Raw genomic sequence first — 14,815 nt, forward strand, 5'->3', positions numbered from 1 at the left:
GGATTTATCTCTAGGCTTTCTATTTTGTTCCTTTGATCCATATTTTTGTCTTTGTGCCACTATATTGTAGCTTTGTAGTAGAGCCTGAAGTCAGTCAGGTTGATTCCTCCAGTTCCATTCTTCTTTCTTAAGATTGCTTTGGCTATTTGAGGCTGTTTTGTATTTCAATACAAATGGTGAAGCTATTTGTTCTAGTTCTGTGAAAAATACCGTTGGTAGCTTGATAGGGATTGCATTGAATCTAAAGATTGCTTTGGGTAGTATAGTCATTTTCACTATATTGATTCTTCCAATCCATGAATGTGGTATATTTCTCCATCTATTTGTCATTTTTTATTTCTTTCATCAGTGCTTTATAGTTTTCTATATATAGGTCTTTTGTTTCTTTAGGTAGATATATTCCTGAGTATTTTATTCTTTTCTTTGCAATGGTGAATGGGCTTGTTTCCTTAATTTCTTTCTCACTTCTCTCATCATTAGTGTACAGGAATGCTAGGGATTTTTGTGTGTTAATTTTATATCCTGCAACTTTTCTATATTCATTGATTAGCTCTAGTAATTTTCTGGTAGAGTCTTTAGGGGTTTCTATGTAGAGGATCATATCATCTGCGAACAGTGAGTTTTACTTCTTCTTTTCCAATCTGGATTTATTTTATTTCTTTTACTGCTCTGATTGCTGTGGCTGAAACTTCCAAAACTATGTTGAATAGTAGTGGTGAGAGTGGGCACCCTTGTCTTGTTCCTGACTTTAGGGAAAACGCTTTCAGTTTTTCACCATTAAGGATAATGTTTGCTGTGGGTTTGTCATATATAACTTTATTATGTTGAGGTGTGTTCCTTCTATTCCTGCATTCTGGAGGTTTTGTTTTTTTTTTAATCATAAATGGATGTTGAATTTTGTCAAGGCTTTCTCTTCGTCTGTTGAGATAATCATATGGTTTTCATCTTTCAATTTCTTAATGTGGTGTATTACATTGATTGATTTGCAGATATTGAAGAATCTTTGCATCCATGTGACAAAGCCCCCTTGGTCATGATGTATGATCTTTTAATATGTTGTTGGATTCTGTTTGCTAGAATTTCATTTAGGATTTTTGCATGTATATTCATTAGTGATATTTGCCTGTAGTTTTCTTTCTTTCTTTCTCTTTTTTTTTTTTTTTTGTGGCATCTTTGTCTGGTTTTGATATTAAGGTGATGGTGGCCTCATAGAATGAGTTTGGAAGTTTACCTTCCTCTGCAATTTTCTGGAAGAGTTTGAGTAGGATAGGTGTTAGCTCTTCTCTAAATTTTTGGTGAAATTCAGCTGTGAAGCTGTCTGGTCCTGGGCTTTTGTTTGCTGGAAGATTTCTGATTATAGTTTCAATTTTTGTGCTTGTGATGGGTCTCTTAAGATTTTCTATTTCTTCCTGGTTCAGTTTTGGAAAGTTATACTTTCCTAAGAATTTGTCCATTTCTTCCAAATTGTCCATTTTATTGACCTATAGTTGCTGATAGTAGTCTCTTATGGTCCTTTGATGTCTGTGTTGTCTGTTGTGATTTCTCCATTTTCATTTCTAATTTTGTTGATTTGGTTTTTCTCCCTTTGTTTCTTGATGAGTCTTGATAATGATTCGTCAGTTTTATTTATCTTCTCAAAGAACCAGCTTTTGGCTTTGTTGATTTTTGCTATGGTCTCTTGCATTTCTAGTGCATTTATTTCTGCCCTAATTTTTAAGATTTCTTTCCTTCTACTAACCCTAGGGTTCTTCATTTCTTCCTTCTCTAGTTGCTTTAGGTGTATAGTTAGGTTATTTATTTTACTTTTTTCTTGTTTCTTGAGGTAAGCCTGTATTGTTATGAACTGCTTAGCACCCTTAGCACTGCTTTTACAGTGTCCCATAGGTTTTGGGTTGTTGTGTTTTCATTTTCATTCTTTTCCATGCATATTTTGATTTATTTTTTTATTTCTTCTGTGATTTGTTGGTTATTCAGCAGCGTGTTGTTCAGCATCCATATGTTGGGATTTTTAATAGTTTTTCTCCTGTAATTGACATCTAATTTTACTGCATAGTGGTCAGAAAAGATGCTTGGAATGATTTCAGTTTTTTTTTGGATTTACCAAGGTTAGATTTATGGCCCAGGATGTGATCTATCCTGGAGAAGGTTCCATGTGCACTTGAGGAAAAGGTAAAATTCATTGTTTTGGGGTGAAATGACCTATAATATCAATTAAGTCTAACTGGTCTGTTGTATCATTTAAAGTCTGTGTTTTCTTGCTAATTTTCTGTTTAGTTGATCTATCCATAGGTGTGAGTGAGGTATTAAAGTTTCCCTCTATTATTGTGTTATTGTTAATTTCCCCTTTCATACTTGTTAGCCTTGCCTTATATATCATGGTGCTCCTATGTTGGGTGCATATATATTTTAATTGTTATATCTTCTTCTTGGATTGATCTTTTGATCATTACGTAGTGTCCTTCTTTGTCTCTTTTCACAGCCTTTATTTTAAAGTCTATTTTATCTGATATGAGTATTGCTACTCCTGCTTTCTATTGGTCTCTATTTGTGTGAAATATCTTTTTCCAGCCCTTCACTTTCAGTCTGTATGTGTCCCTTGTTTTGAGGTGGGTGTCTTGTAGACAACATATATAGGGGTCTTGTTTTTGTATCCATTTAGCCAATCTTTGCCTTTTGGTTGGGGCATTCAACCCATTTACATTTAAGGTAATTACTGATAAGTATGATCCCGTTGCCACTTACTTTGTTGTTTTGGGTTTGAGTTTTTACACCCTTTCTGTATTTTCTGTCTAGAGAAGATCCTTTAGCATTTGTTGAAGAGCTGATTTGGTGATGCTGAATTCTCTCAGCTTTTGCTTGTCTCTAAAGCTTTTGATTTCTCCTTCATATTTGAATGAGATCCTTGCTGGGTACAGTAATATGGGTTGTAGGTTTTTCTCTTTCATCGCTAAGTATGTCCTGCCTACCCCTTCTGGTCTGAAGAATTTCTATTGAAAGATCAGCTTTTATCCTTATGGGAATCCCCTTGTGTGATATTTGTTGTTTTTCCATTGCTGCTTTTAATGTTTGCTCTTTGTGTTTGGTCTTTGTTAATTTGACTAATATGTGTCTTGGGGTGTTTCGCCTTGGATTTGGCCTGTTTGGGACTCTCTGGGTATCTTGGATTTGGATGGCTATTTCCTTTCCCATTTTAGGAAAGATTTTAACTATTATCTCCTCAAGTATTTTCTCATGGTCTTTCTTTTTGTCTTCTTCTTCTGCGACTCCTATGATTCGAATGTTGGGGCATTTGACATTGTCCCAGAGGTCTCTGAGGTTGTCCTCATTTATTTTAAGTATTGTTTCTTTTTTCCTCTCTGCTTCATTTATTTCTACCATTCTATCTTCTACCTCACTTATCCTATCTTTTGCCTCAGTTATTCTACTCTTAGTTCCCTCCAGTGTGTGTTTGATCTCACTTATTAACTTATTCATCATATTTTGAATCTTTTTTATTTCTTCTAGGTCCTTGTTAAACATTTCTTGCATCTTCTCAATCCTTGTCTTCAGGCTATTTATCCATAACTCCATTTTGTTTTCAAGATTTTGGATCATTTTCACTATCATTATTCTGAATTCTTTATGAGGTAGTTTCCCTATCTCTTCTCCTTTTGTTTGGTTTGGTGGGCATTTATCCTGTTCCTTTACCTGCTGAGTATTTCTCAGCCTTTTCATCTTGTTTATATTGCTGTGTTTGGGGTCACCTTTCCATATTCTTGCAGTTTGTGATTCATCTTTATTGTGGAGTTTCCTCCCTGTGGGTGGGGTTGGACGGGTTGCTTCTCAAGGTTTACTGGTTAGGAAAGCTTGTATAGGATTTCTGGTGGGTGGAGCTGGATTTCTTCTCTCTGGAGTGCAATGAAGTGTCCAATAGTGAGTTTTAAGATGTCAGTGGGTTTGGTGTGACTTTGGGTAGCCTGTATATTGATGCTCAGGACTATGTTCCTGTGTTGCTGAAGAATTTGCTTGGTATGTCTTGCTGTGGTACTTGTTGAACTTTGGGTGGTGCTTGGTTTCAGTGTACGGATAGAGGCTTTTGATGAACTCTTACCAATTAATGTTCCCTGGAGTCAGGAGTTATCTCGTGTCCTCAGGTTTTGGACTTAAGCCTCCTGCCTCTGGTTTTCAGTCTTACTCTTACAGTAGCCTCAAGACTTCTCCATCTATACAGCACCGATGGTAAAATATCTAGGTTAATGATGAAAAGTTTCTCCACAGTGAGGGACACCCAGAGCGGCACACAGAGTTACATGGAGAAGAGAAGAGGGAGGAGGGAGATAGAGGTGACCAGGAGGAAAGGGGGAATGAAAAGGTGAGAGAGCAAGCTAGCCAGTAATCACTTCCCTATGTGCTCCCCACAGTCTGGATCCCTCAGAGATGTTCATGGAGTTACACAGAGAAAAAAAGAGGGAGGAAGGAGACAGAGGTGACCAGGAACATAAAAGAGGTAACCAAAAGGAGAGAGACAGGTCTAGCCAGTAATCAGTTCCCTAAGTGTTCTCCAAAGCCTGGAACACACAAAGAGATTCACAGTGTTGGGTAGAGAAGAGAAGGGGGAGGGAGGAGATAGAGGTGACCTGGTGGAGAAAAAGGAGATTCAAAAGGGAGACAGAGCAATCAAGCCAGTAATCTCACTCCCAAGTAAAAATGGGTACTGAAAATTGGGTTCTTAAAGGTACAAAATTGATAACAAATACCAAAAAGCAAAGATTAAAAATCTTGAGTAGAGCTTAAATTCTCAAAAATACAATATTAAAAAAACAAAAAAAGTCACAAAAATTATAATATATATATATATATATATATATATATATGAAGTTTGCTTTAAAAATAGAGTATTTTTTTGGCAAGGTAATAGATTATAAAAATGAAAATTAAAGTAGTAATAGAGGATTTTTATTTTATTAAAAATTAAAAAATAATAAAATTTAAAAAAGGGTAATAGTAAAACTATATCTAGGACTTTCTCCGGAGCTGTTGTGGATGGCGTGGGGTCAGTTCATTTTCAGATAGTTACTTGATCTGGTTTATACTTCTCAAGATCTATAGGCCACATCCTATGTAGTCAGTGCTAATTACACGGTTTTAATCTGTTGCACCTGTCACTTCCAAAGTGGTTCCCTCTGTTTATTTTAGCTTCTTCTGTTTGCTGGCCTCTTTAGTGTCTAATTTCTGCCCTGACACGAGGGGGTGGGGTGGTCACTTTTTAGGCTCACTTGTGCTGTGGGGAGGGAGGAACACTGCAAACAAATATCACTGGCGCTTGTGGGGAGCGCTTGTGGTGTTTCGGCCACACTGGGTTTGCCCCGCTCACGACGTGTGTGCTTTCGTGGTCTACACTTCTCAGGCTCTAGGTTGCTCTGCCAGGAACTGTCTGAGGCGGGCCATGGGTTGCGTGTACTTCCCAGGTCTAAGTCACTCAGGTTCAGGTTCTCTGGTATTCCACAAAGGCTCAGGCTCTGCTGGGCCTGCATTTTGTGCCTTTTCCAGGTCAGAGCAGCTCAGGTGACCAGGTGCTTGGTGAGCGCAGTCACCCCCAGTTGGGGGGTGCATCTTATCGCCTCCCCTGTCCCAGCTGCTCGGTTTTCTGGGTGTACAATGGGCGCACCTTCTCAGGTGTGTTTTGTGTCTCTTCTGGGGAGATGATCTCTGGCTGCGACCCTCCCAGTGGATCTCAACCATCCAGAATCCCAAGAAGTCTTGGTTAGCAATGAAGCCTGCTTGCAGTTTGGTAGAGGATGCCTCTCTGGGGCCGTGGTTGCCCCCTTCCAGCTCTGACTGCCCTCACCTGCCTGTCTCTGGTGGGGGATAGGCCAGTCCACAGCTGGCTAGCTCTGCTCAATCCTTTGTTATGTGAGCGGGCCTGGCAGTGTCTTAGGTTACGGCTTTTCACAGGATAGCTATCCCACAGTCTGTGTTGCTATATCAAGTTAGTTACCTCAGATTGCCCTCAGGGCTTTCAGGCTCAGTCCTTACCCTAAGCAATGCAGCCCACGCCTCCCTGTCAGCCCCCACTTGCTAGGGATGGATGCGAGCATCTGGGCTGCTTCTCCGCTGGGAGTTGCAGTTAGGCACATAATCAGTGGGTTTTTATTTATTTATTTATTTATTTATTTATTTATTTATTTATTTATTTATTTATTTTTCCTCCCAGTTATATTGCCCTCTGAGATTCCAAGACTCGCCACAGACCTGCCAGTGAGAGTGTTTCCTGGTGTTTAGAAACTTCTCTCTTTTTAAAAACTCCCTTCCTGGGACAGATCTCTGTCCCTACCTCTTTTGTCTCTCTTTTTATCTTTATATTTTGTCCTACCTCCTTTTGAAGATAATGGGCTGCCTTTCTGGGTGCCTGGTGTCCTCTGCCAGCATTCAGAAGTTGTTTTGTGTAATTTTCTCAGCGTTCAAATGTTCTTTCAATGAATTTGTGGGGGAGAAAGTGGTCTCCCCGTCCTATTCCTCCACCACCTTAGGACTGCCCGTCGAATTGATGCTTTTAAACTGTGGTGCTGGAGAAGACTCTTGAGGGTCCCTTGGACTGCAAAGAGACCAAACCAGTCAATTGTAAAGATTGACTGAATATTCATTAGAAGAACTCATGATGAAGCTAAAATTCCAATACTTTGGCCACCTGATACAAAGACCTAACCCTTTGGAAAAGACTGACGCTGGAAAAGATAGAGGTTAGGAGGAAGGGAAGGGGATGACAGAGGATGAGATGGTTAGATTGCATTACCAATTCAATGGACATGAGCTTGAGCAAGATTCGGGAGATGGTGAGCAACAGAGTAGCCTGGCATGCTGCAGTCCACGGGGTTGCAAAGAGTCAGACACAGTTGAACAACAGAACAAAAAAAATACCTCACTCATCAGCAGATAAGTGGATTAAATTTCTAGTAAGCACAGAAATTTATCCAGCCCTTCAGATGGATAAGACCAAATCTATCCACCATCAGTCTCTCCCAACAGGAAGCTTTCATGAGCCCTTTAGATAGTCTTATCTACCAGAGGGTGGATATCAGAAGCAAGTAGAATTACAACCTTACAGCCTGCTGAATAACAACCACAATCAAAGAAATATAGAATTATGCCCCAGGTGAAGAAACAATATAAAACCTGAGAAAAACAGTCAGTTATTCAGTTCACTCGCTCAGTCGTGTCCGACTCTTTGCGACCCTATGGATCACAGCTGGCCAGGCCTACCTGTCCATCACCAACTCCCAGAGTTTACCCAAACTCATGCGCATCAAGTCAGTGATGCCATCGAGCCATCTCATCCTTTGTCGCCCCCTTCTTCTCCCGCCCCCAATCCCTCCCAGCATCACGGTCTTTTCCAATGAGTCAACTCTTTGCATGAGGTGGCCAAAGTACTGGAGTTTCTTCTTCAGCATCAGTCCTTCCAAAGAACACTCAGGACTGATCTCCTTTAGGAGGGACTGGTTGGGTCTCCTTGCACTCCAAGGGACTCTCAAGAGTCTTCTCCAACACCACAGTTCAAAAGCATCAACTTTTCGGCGCTAAGCTTTCTTCACAGTCCAACTCTCACATCCATACATGACCGCTGGAAAAACAATAGCCTTGACCAGACAGACCTTTGTTGACAAAGTAATGTCTCTGCTTTTTAATATGCTATCAAGGTTGGTCATAACTTTCCTTCCAAGGAGTAAGCATCTTTTAATTCATGGCGGCAGTCACCATCTGCAGTGATTTTGGAGCCCCAAAAAATGAACTCGGACACTGTTTCCACTGTATCTTCATCTATTTCCCATGAGGTAATGGTACCAGATGTCATGATCTTAGTTTTCTGAATGTTGAACTTTAAGCCAACGTTTTCACTCTCCTCTTTCACTTTCATCAAGAGGCTTTTCAGTTCCTCTTCACTTTCTGCCATAAGGGTGGTGTCATCTGCATATCTGAGGTTATTGATATTTCTCCCAGCAACCTTGATTCCAGCTTGTGCTTCTTCCAGCCCAGTGTTTCTCCTAATGTACTCTGCATATAAGTTAAATTTTTTTTCATTTATTTTTATTAGTTGGAGGCTAATTACTTTACATCATTGCAGTGGTTTTTGTCATACATTGAAATGAATTAGCCATGGATTTACATGTATTCCCTATCCCGGTCCCCCCTCCCACTTCCCTCTCCACCCTATCCCTCTGGGTCTTCCCAGTGCACCAGGCCCGAGCACTTGCCTCATGCACGCAACCTGGGCTGGTGATCTGTTTCACCCTAGATAATATACTTGTTTCAATGCTGTTCTCTTGAAACATCCCGGCCTCACCTTCCCCCAGAGTCCACAAGTCTGTTCTATACATCTGAGTCTCCTTTTCTGTTTTGCATATAGGGTTATCATTACCATCTTTCTAAATTCCATATATATGTTAGTATACTGTAATGGTCTTTATCTTTCTGGCTTACTTCGCTCTGTATAATGGGCTCCAGTTTCATTCATCTCATTAGAACTGATTCAAATGAATTCTTTTTAATGGCTGAGTAATATTCCATGGTGTACCACAGCTTCCTCATCCATTCGTCTGCTGATGGGCATCTAGGTTGCTTCCATGTCCTGGTTATTATAAACAGTGCTGCGATGAACATTGGGGTGCACGTGTCTCTTTCAGATCTGGTTTCCTCGGTGTGTATGCCCAGAAGTGGGATTGCTGGGTCATATGGCATTTCTTGATGTACTCCTTTTCCTCCTTGGAACCAGTCTGTTGTTCCATGTCCAGTTCTAACTGTTGCTTCCTGACCTGCATACAGGTTTCTCAAGAGGCAGGTCAGGTGGTCTGGTATTCCCATCTCCTTCAGAATTTTCCACAGTTTATTGAGATCCACACAGTCGAAAGCTTTGTCATAGTCAATAAGGCAGAAATAGAGGTTTATTTTCTGGAACTCTCTTGCTTTCTCAATAATCCAGAGGATATTGGCAATTTGATCTCGGGTTCCTCTGCCTTTTCTAAAACCAGATTGAACATCTGGAAGTTCACGGTTCACCTATTGCTGAAGCCTGGCTTGGAGAATTTTGAGCATTACTTTACTAGCGTGTGAGATGAGAACAATATTGCCTTTCTTAGGGATTGGAATGAAAACTGACCTTTTCCAGTCCTTTGGCCATTGCTGAGTTTTCCAAATTTGCAGGCATATTGAATGCAGCACTTTCACAGCATCCTCTTTCAGGATTTGAAATAGCTCAACCGGAAATTCATCACATCCACTAGCTTTGTTCCTAGTGATGCTTTCCAAGGCCCACTTGACTTCACATTCTAGGATGTCTGGCTCTAGGTGAGTGATCACACCATTGTGATTATCTGGGTCGTGAAGATCTTTTTTGTACAATTATTCTGTGTATTCTTGCCACCTCTTCTTAATATCTTCTGCTTCTGTTAGGTCCATACAATTTTGGTCCTTTATAAAACCCATCTTTGCCTGAAATTTTCCCTTGGTATCTCTAATTTTCTTGAAGAGATCTCTAGTCTTTCCCAGTCTGTTGTTTGCCTCTATTTCTTTTCATTGATTGCTGAGGAAGACTTTCTTATCTCTCCTGGCTATTCTTTGGAACTCTGCATTCAAATGGAATATCTTTCCTTTTTTCCTTTGCTTTTAGCTTCTCCTCGTTTCACAGCTATTTTTAAGACCTCAGCAGACAACCATTTTGCCTTTTGGCATTTCTTTTCCATGGGGATGGTCTTGATCCCTGTCTCCTGTACAATGTCACAAACCTCCGTCCATAGTTCATCAGGCTCTCTGTCTATCAGATCTAGTCCCTTAAATCTATTTCTCACTTCCACTGTATAGTCATAAGGGATTTGATTTAGGTCATACATGAACAATCTAGTGGTTTTCCCTACTTTCTTCATTTAAGTCTGATTTGTCAATAAGGAGTTCATTATCTGAGCCACAGTCCCCTCCCAGTCTTGCTTTTGATGACTGTATAGAGCTTCTCCATCTTTGGCTGCAAAGAATATAATCAATCTGATTTCGATGTTGACCATCTGGTGATGTTCATGTGTAGAGTCTTCTCTTGTGTTGTTGGAAGAGAGTGTTTGCTATGACCAGTGCATTCTCTTGGCAAAACTCTATTAGCCTTTGTCCTGCTTCATTCCATACTCCAAGGCCAAATTTGCCTGTTACTCCAGGTGTTTCTTGACTTCCTACTTTTGCATTCCAGTCCCTCTAATGAAAAGGACATCTTTTTTGGGTGTTAGTTCCAAAAGGTCCTGTAGGTCTTCATAGAACCGTTCAACTTGAGCTTCTTCAGCATTACTGGTTGGGGCATAGGCTTGGATTACTATGATATTGAGTGGTTTGCTTTTGAAATGAACAGAGATCATTGTGTCATTTTTGAGATTGCATCCAAGTACTGCATTTCAGATTCTTTTGTTGACCATGATGGCCCCTCTACTTCTAAGGAATTCTTGCCCACAGTAGTAGATATAATAGTCATCTGAGTTAAATTCACCCATTCCACTCCATTTTAGTTTGCTGATTCCTAGAATGTCGACATCCACTCTTGCCATCTCCTGTTTGATCACTTCCAATTTGCCTTGATTCATGGACCTAAAATTCCAGGTTCCTATGCAATATTGCTCTTTATAGCATCAGACCTTGTTTCTATCACCAGTCCCATCCACAACTGGGTATTGTTTTTGCTTTGGATCCATCCCTTCATTCTTTCTGGAGTTATTTCTCCTCTGATCTCAGCTTATTGGGCACCTACTGACCTGGGGAGTTCCTCTTTCAGTATCCTAGTATCCTCTTTCAGTATCAGTATCCATTTCACCTTCTTATACTGTTCATGGGGTTCCCAAGGCAAGAATACTAAAGTGGTTTGCCATTCCTTTCTCCAGTGGACCACATTCTGTCAGACCTCTCCACCATGACCTGGCCATCTTGGGTGTCCCCACATGGCATGGCTTAGTTTCATTGACAAGACTGTGGTCCATGTGATCAGATTGGCTAGTTTTTTGTGATCATGGTTTTAATGTGTCTGCCCTCTGATGCCCTCTTGCAACACCTACCATCTTACTTGGGTTTCTCTTATCTCAGATGTGGGGTTCTCTTCACAGCTGCTCCAGCAAAGTGCAGCTATTGCTCCTTACCTTGGACGAGGGTATCTAAGTGAACTGGAAATAGGCAACTTTCCAGTAAAACAACTTAGAATAATTATAGTGAAGATGATTCAATATCTCAGAAAATAAATGTTTTTAAGGACTGAGATGATGTAAGAAATGTTTAACAAAAACCTAGATGAACTGAAAAAGAAGCCAAGATGAACAATACAATAACTGGAAGAAAAAGAAACAAACAAAAAAAAAAACACTAGACACTAGAATTAATCAATAACAGAGTAACTGAGACAGAAAAATGTGTTAGTGACCTGGAAGACAGAATGATGGAAATCACTGCCATGTAACAAAATAAAGAAAAAAGAGTGAAAATCAATATAGAAAGCCTGTGAGACTTCTGGGACAAAAATTTGCATTATAATGTTCTTTGAAGGAGAAGAGAGAGAGCAATGACCTGAGAAAACATCTGAAGAGATAGCAGCAGAAAACTTTTCCTAACATGGGAAAGCAAATTGTAATTCAACTTCAGGAAGTGAAAATCCAAAATAATTAAGAAAATGCAGTAGGAACATGCATGTAGATAATTACCTTAAATAGAAGTGGATTTAATGCTCCAACCAAAAGATGTGGGCTGGATGAATGGATATAAAAATAAGAGTAATATATTTATATATTTGCTCTCTATAAGAGACACACTTGTGATATAGGAACATATACTGATTGAAAGTGGTAGGAAAAAAAAAAAGGTATTCCATGCAAATGAAAATCAAAAGAAATCTGGAGTATCAATGTACATATCAGGCAAAATAGACTTTAAAACAAAGACTGTTATAAGAGACAAAGAGGGACACTACAAAAAGGTCAAGGGATAAATGCAAGATGAAGATATAACAATTTTAAATATATATACTTTCAACAAAGGAGCACATCAATATAGCATCAATATGTAAAGCAAATTAGTAACAGTCATAAACAGAGATATTGACAGTAACACAGTCATAGTGTTTAACATGCCACTTTCATCAATCAAGAGATTATTCAGATAAAAAATTATTAAGGAAATATAGAACTCAAATGACAGTAGACTAGATGAACTTAATCGATATTTACAGAGCATTCTATTCAAAAGCAGCAGAATGCATATTCTTCTCAAGTGCACATGGAATATTCTCTAGAGTTAATGAAAATAAAATCACAGTGGTCCCAAACCCTTGCAATGTAACAAAAGCAATTTGAGAGCAGTTTATAGCAAAACAATCATACCTCAGAAAGCAAGAAAATTTCAAATAAACAACCTAACCTTACTCCTAAAGCAGCTAGAGAAAGAAGAACAAACAAAACCTAAAGTAGGTGGAAAGAAATCACAAAGATGAGAAATAAATGAAATAACGGGGGAAAAAAAACAGCCAAGACCAATGGAACTAAAAGCTGATTCTTTGAAAAGATAAGCAAAATTGATAAACACTCAAGAAAAAAAAAAAAAAAGGAGAGGACTCAAATCAATAAAATTAGAGATGAAAAAGGAGAAGTCACTACTGACACTACAAAAATACAAAGGATCATAAGAGACTATTACAAGCAACTGTATGTCGATAAAATGGACAACCTGGAAAAAACATACAAATTTTTAGAAAGGTACTATCTCCTAAGACTGAACCAGGAAGAAAATTAAAATATGGGCAGACAGATCACAAGCACTAAAACTGAAACCGTGACTTAAAAACTCCCGGCAAAAAGAAGTCCAGGAGCACATGGCTTCAAAGGTCACATCTGCTAAACTTTTATAGAAGAATTAACACCTATCGTTCTGAAGCTGTTCCAAAAAATTGCAGAAGAAAACTCCCAAACTAGCTCTATGAGGCCGCCATCAGTGTGACACCAAAACCAGACAAAGACACCACAAAGAAAAAAGAAAATTACAGGTCAATATCACTTATGAATATAGATGAAAAAGTCCTCAACAAATACTAGCAATTCAAGCCCAAGAATTCATTAGGAGGATCATACATTATGATCAAGTGGGATTTATTCCAGGGATGAAAGGATTTTTCAATATCCACAGATAAAACAATGTGATTCATCACATCAAAAAGCTGATGAATAAAAACCTGATAATCATCTCAATAAATGCAGAAAAAGCTTCTGAGAAAATTCAGCACCCACTTTGATACCATGTGATCCTATCATCCCACTTTTGGGCATATAACCAGAGAAAAACATGAATGGAAAGGATATATTCACTCCAATGTTCATTGAAGCTCTGTTTGCAATTAGTTGAAACATGGAAGCAATCTAAATGTTCATTGACAGAGGAATGGATAAAGAAGATGTGGTACATATGTAAAAAAGACTATTATTTGGCTATAAGAAATACAAAATAAAACCATTTGCAGCAACAAAGATGGTCCTAGGAGATTGTCATACTAAGTCAGACAGAGAAAGAGAAATATAGTGTGATATTATATGATATCACTTACACAGGGAATCTAAAAAGGATGATAAAAATAAACATTTACAAGACAGAAATAAACTCACAGACTTAAAGAACTAACTTATGGTAACCAGGGTTGTAGAGTGAAGGGGTAGTTAGGAAATTTGGGACTGATATACACACACTGCTATATTTAAAATGGATGACCAAAAAGGACCTACTATAACACAGGGAACTCAGCTCAGTATTATGCAACTATCTAAATGGGAATTTTTTTGAAAAAGAATATATATATATATATATATATATATATATATATATATATATATATATATATGAATTACTTTCCTTTATGCTTGAAGCTATCAAAACATTGTCATCAACTATAATCCAATATAAAATTAAAAGCTTACAAAAAGTTCTTAAAACACTACTATAATTGTGGCTTTTGATATTATTTGTTATAATTCAGATGATGTCTTGTGAAATTTTACTTGAATTCAAGTATTTAAAATTCACAAGAATACATCAGTTCAGTTCAGTTCAGTTCAGTTCAGTCGCTCAGTCGTGACCGACTCCTTGCGACCCTATGAATCGCAGCACTCCAGGCCTCCCTGTCTGTCACCAATTTCTGGAGTTTACTCATACTCATGCCCATTGAGTCGGTGATGCCATCCAGCCATCTCATCCTCTGTCGTTCCCTTCTCCTCCTGCCCCCAATTCCTCCCACATCAGGGTCTTTTCCAGTGAGTCAACTCTTCGCATGAGGTGGCCAAAGTATTGTAGTTTCAGCTTCAGCATCAGTCCTTCCAGTGAACACCCAGGACTGAACTCCTTTAGGATGGACTGGTTGGATCTCCTTGCAGTCCAAGGGACTCTCAAGAGTCTTCTCCAACACAATAGTTCAAAAGCATCAGTTTTTTGGTGCTCAGCTTTCTTCACAGCCCAACTCTCACATCCATACATGACCACTGGAAAAACCATAGCCTTGACCAGACAGACCTTTGTTGGCAAAGTAACGTCTCTGCTTTTTCATATGCTATCTAGGTTGGTCATATCTTTCCTTCCAAGGAGTAAGCATCTTTTAATTTCATGGCTGCAGGAATACATGCACTACCAAAAATGCTTTTCTGTTGTTTCTGATATGTCATCAGTCAAAGCAAGTTCACACACACACACACACACACACACACACATGTAAACTAAAGCCAAAATATGAAAATAATATCCAAGCAAAAATTGCATTGGAAAAATTTAAATAGGCAATGAAAATTTTATTCAA

This window comes from Odocoileus virginianus, chromosome 8 (genome assembly GCF_023699985.2).
Source record: "Odocoileus virginianus isolate 20LAN1187 ecotype Illinois chromosome 8, Ovbor_1.2, whole genome shotgun sequence".
Taxonomy (NCBI): domain Eukaryota; kingdom Metazoa; phylum Chordata; class Mammalia; order Artiodactyla; family Cervidae; genus Odocoileus; species Odocoileus virginianus.